Raw genomic sequence first — 5,379 nt, forward strand, 5'->3', positions numbered from 1 at the left:
TTTTTTCCAGGTCAATTGTTAGTAAATGTAGCCTTACAATTTTCCGTATCTGCACTCTCAATAAGTTTCTGCACAGATGCACAGAGATTTTCTTTAGTAACTGGAAACACCATGCTAGAACAGTCCAAAACACAGTCCACCAATTTTTTTTTTTCAGTTTGTTCTCCTAAGACAGAAATTTTGTGTCTTAATGTTGTCCTTGGAACTTTGTACAACTTGAAACTTCCTGGCAGATTAAAACTGTGTGCCCAACCGAGACTTGAACTCGGGACCTTTGCCTTTCGCGGGCAAGTGCTCTACCAACTGAGCTACCGAAGCACGACTCACGTGCGGTACTCACAGCTTTACTTCTGCCAGTATCCGTCTCCTACCTTCCAAACTTTACAGAAGCTCTTCTGTGAACCTTGCAGAACTAGCACTCCTGAAAGAAAGGATATTGCGGAGACATGGCTTAGCCACAGCCTGGGGGATGTTTCCAGAATGAGATTTTCACTCTGCAGTGGAGTGTGCGCTGATATGAAACTTCCTGGCAGATTAAAACTGTGTGCCCGACCGAGACTCGAACTCGGGACCTTTGCCTTTCACGGGCAAGTGCTCTACCAACTGAGCTACCGAAGCACGACTCACGAGCGGTACTCACAGCTTTATTTCTGCCAGTATCCGTCTCCTACCTTCCAAACTTTACAGAAGCTCTTCTGCGAACCTGAGAAGAGCTTCTGTAAAGTTTGGAAGGTAGGAGACAGATACTGGCAGAAGTAAAGCTGTGAGTACCGCACGTGAGTCGTGCTTCAGTAGCTCAGTTGGTAGAGCACTTGCCTGCGAAAGGCAAAGGTCCCGAGTTCGAGTCTCGGTTGGGCACACAGTTTTAATCTGCCAGGAAGTTTCATATCAGTGCACACTCCGCTGCAGAGTGAAAATCTCATTCTTTGTACAACTTGCTTGCAGCAGCAACCTTCATCAACAGCCTTTAGAGCATCTTTAACTTTGCTGGGAGAATACTGAAATCTCTTATTCTTTGGTTGACTCATTTTTCCTACAAATAATGCACAAATATGGAGTTAAGGAATGTTGCATATTTGAATAGTGCCTACTGCATATTTTGTACCTTACAAGCATAGGTAAATCAGTATGCCAAGACAATGCTAACAATGAGGTATATATTGATATAAAAATACCAAAAATATTTTAATAAGCCTATTTAAATAAAATTAACCTAGTGTAATGTAGGACAGAACACCAATATTGATGTTTTTGTATCAGATTTTACAAGTGGCCAAAACAGGATACATATGTGTCTCCACTTATGGCCACATGCATGGCCATAACACAGAACCAGGGCTAAATATGGATCTGTTAATGGCCACATACTCTTGATAACGTATTTTTAGGCTAAGCTATATAAAACTTAAAAGAAATGAATATATAATGTCTTATCTTACCTCTGTACAGATTAAGTTTCTTCTGATGTTTTATTTAAACATGTAAAATACAAAAAAAAAAAAAAAAAAAAAAAAAAAAAAAAAAAAAACAGATCATGTGTTGCTTAAAGAAAACTTCTGCAAAACCCAGCTTCTTAAACACTGATCAAAACAAAAACAGACAAAAGAATGATTATGTAGACAAATGAATAGAGACTTTCACAAAGTTTATAATAATCTATGTCAGAAGTGGCTGGTATTCCAGAAAATCTTAAAAATTAACCTTTGACATCAAGGTGGCTGTAAGTGGGGTAGTGGTGAAAACTAGAGCCTTCACCCTAAATATATTGGGAAGCATTACTTAGTATCCCTAGTTCCCTAAACACGCTTCTGCAGGATGTTCTTGAGTTCACAACACATGTAACTTTTACTGCACATTTTTGTGCCTAGAAAACTTTAGCTTGGCTTGATGAATTACCCCAAAAAATAATCCCATATGACATTATGGAATGAAAGTAAGCATAGTATGCCAGCATTTCATTTTTATATCCCATATATCTGATACAATTTGCATTTAAAATAGAGAATTGTTAAGATGCTTCAGGAGTTTTGTGGTGAGCTCTTCCCAGTTAAATTTGCTGTCAAGCTGTAATCCCAAGAATTTAACCCTGTCCACTTCTTCTATCTGCTTGTCATCATATGTTAGGCATATACTTGTGGGACACCCCTTACAAGTTCTGAACTGCATGTAGTGTGTTTTTTCAAAGTTTAGTGACAAAGAATTGGCTAGGAACCAGTGATTAAAGACCACAAATATTTTATTATCTGATCTTTCTAAGACGTCACTTGAGTTGCTATTTATTGCAATGTTTGTATCATCGGCAAACAAAACAAACTTGGCATGTGGTAATGTTACTGATGAAAGGACATTGACATACACAAGAAAAAGTGCAGGCCCCAAAATGGAACCTTTTGGCGCCCCACGTGTAATTAGTTCCCAGTTGGATGATGCCTGATAGCTTGATGCATATCTCTTTCCTAATGATGCCCTTTGTTTAATGGCAGAGATATAAGATTTGAACCATTTTGCAGCATTTCCTGTTATGCTATAATATTCTAATTTATTTAAAAGGCTATTGTGATTTACACAGTCAAATGCCTTTGGCAGATCACAAAATATATCAGTTGCCCCCAATTTTTTGTCTAATGCATTAAGCACATTTTCTTTATAAAAAGAGTGCATGGGTTACTGGAAGTTGGTACTCCTTCAGGACTAGAGATCTGTTGTCATGACAGTGGTTGGATAACTGGTGAGAATTTGGCATAAAAGAATAATTGTAAGTTATAAGAATAGTGATGATCAAGCAGTGAATTTTAGACAAAAAATGATAAATAGAATTTCATCAAGTTCAAACCTGATACAGAGGAATCATGTGTAAGTGAAGATCCTAATGACATGTTGGAAGAACTTTCTGCAGATTAAGAAGACAAAATTGAACGCTCTTATAAATGTCTCCTTGTGACTGTGTATGTGCACATGAATAAGTGTGTGTGTGTGTGTGTGTGTGTGTGTGTGTGTGTGTGTGTGTGTGTGTGTGTGTGTGTGTGTGTGTGCGTGTGCGTGTGCGTGTGTGTGTGTGTGTGTGCACGTGTGTGTACCTGTCCTTTTTTCCGCCTAAGGTAAGTCTTTCCACTCCAAAGATTGGAATGACTCCTTACCCTATCCCTTAAAACCCACATCCTTTCGTATTTCCCTCTCCTTCCCTCTTTCATGATGAAGCAACCATTGGTTGCGAAAGCTTGAATTTTGTGTATATGTTTGTGTATCTATCAACCTGCCAGCACTTTCGTTTGGTAAGTCACATCATCTTTGTTTTTGGATCTATTTTTCCCACATGGAATATTTGCCTCTATCATATAGGTACATAGTAAATTCATGATGTGTTCTCATATATAGAAGAATGGAAATAAAATGTGTGCAAGAAGGCAGTACAGTAGATCCAAAGTGTGTAATTATGTGCAATGTGTGTATTTTGTGCAATGTGTGTATTTTAAGTCAAGTGGTACAGGACGAGCACCCAAAAGACACTGAACAAATTTTTTGGTTGGCAGAGCTTTTGCAGTACTGCATTTTGCCATTAGGAGCACATAGAGCAAACATTACAGGGTCAATAGCTGAGTGCGAAGAAAATCAGGAATGGTTTCAACAGAGTTTATAGTGACAACTATTTTGCGTGATTGTAAGTTTTGCAGTGATTTTTGTGACCCCCCCCCCCCCCCCCCCCACACACACACACACGAACCATGGATCTTGCCGTTGATGGGGAGTGATACAGATAGCCATACCATAGGTGCAACCACAATGGAGAGGTATCTGTTCAGAGGCCAGACAAACATGTGGTTCCTGAAGAGGGGCAGCAGCCTTTTCAGTAGTTGCAGGGGCAACAGTCTGCATGATTGACTGATCTGGCCTTTTAACACTGACCAAAAGGCCTTTCTGTGCTGATACTGCGAATGGCTGAAAGCATGGGGAAACTACAGCCGTATGTTATGCCCAAGGGCATGGTGCTTTACTGTATGGTTAAATGACAACATCCTCTTGGGTAAAATATTCCGGAGGTAAAATAGTACCCCCATTTGGATCTCCGGTTGGGAACTACTCAAGAGGACGTCGTTATTAGGAGAAAGAAAACTGGCATTCTATGGATTAGAGCATAGAATGTCAGATCCCTTAATTGGTCAGGTAGGTCAGAAAATTTAAAAGTGCAATCGATAGGTTGAAGTTAGATATAGTGGGAATTAGTGAAGATCGGCGGCAGGAGGAACAAGATTTTTGGTCATGTGAATACAGGGTTATAAATATAAAATCAAATAGGGGTAATGCAAGAGTAGGTTTAATAATGAATAAAAAAATAGGAGTTCTGGTAAGCTGCTACAAACAGCACAGTGAACGCATTATTGTGACCAAGAGAGACACGAAGTCCACGCCTACCACAGTAATACAAGTTTATATGCCAACTAGCTCTGCAGATGATGAAGAAATTGATGAAATGTATGATGAGATAAAAGAAATTATTTAGGTAGTGAAGAGAGGCAAAAATGTAATAGCTATGGGTAACTGGAATTCGATAGTAGGAAAAGGGAAAGAAGGAAACATAGTAGGTGAATATGGACAGGGGGGGGGGGGGGAGGAATGAAAGAAGAAGCCGCCTGGTAGAATCATGAAAGAAGGTTGTACACATGAAAGGAGCTTGGAGATACTACTAGAAGTTATCAGATAGATTATATAATGGTAAGACAGAGATTTAGGAACCAGGTTTTACATTGGAATACATTTCCAGGGGTAGATGTGAACTCTGACCACAATCTATTGGTTATGAACTGTAGATTAAAACTGAAGAAACTGCAAAAAGGTGAGAGTTTAAGGAGATGGGATCTAGATAAACTGACTAAACCAGAGGTTGTACAGAGTTTTAGGGAGAGCATAAGAGAACAATTGGCAGGAATGGAGGACAGAAATAAAGTAGAAGAAGAATGGGTAGCTTTGAGGGATGAAGTAGTGAAGGCAGCAGAGGATCAAATAGGTAAAAAGACAAGGGCTAGTAGAAATCCTTGGGTGACAAAAGAAATACAGAATTTAATTGATGAAAGGAGAAAATATAAAAATGCAGTAAATGAAGCAGACAAAAAGGAATACAAATGTCTGAAAAATAAGATCAACAGGAAGTGCAAAATGGCCAAGCAGGGATGGCTAGAGGACAAATGTAAAGATGTAGAGGCTTATCGCACTAGGGGTAAGATAGATACTGCCTACAGGAAAATTAAAGAGACCTTTGGAGTAAAGAGAACCACTTGCATGAATATCAAGAGCTCAGATGGAAACCCAGTTCTAAAAGAAGGGAAAGCAGAAAGGTGGAAGGAATATATAGAGGGTCCATCCAAAGGCAATGTACTTTAGGAC

General features: G+C 39.2%; 1 non-coding gene across 1 annotated transcript; it reads right to left on the minus strand.

Annotated features, from left to right (window-relative positions):
- Nucleotides 1–544: 544 nt before the first annotated feature.
- Nucleotides 545–619, minus strand: Trnas-uga (transfer RNA serine (anticodon UGA)). Its single transcript has one exon. It is a non-coding gene; the product is annotated as a tRNA-Ser (tRNA).
- Between the last annotated feature and the right edge of the window lie 4,760 nt (nt 620–5,379).

This window comes from Schistocerca gregaria, chromosome 4, assembly GCF_023897955.1.
Source record: "Schistocerca gregaria isolate iqSchGreg1 chromosome 4, iqSchGreg1.2, whole genome shotgun sequence".
NCBI classification, from domain to species: domain Eukaryota; kingdom Metazoa; phylum Arthropoda; class Insecta; order Orthoptera; family Acrididae; genus Schistocerca; species Schistocerca gregaria.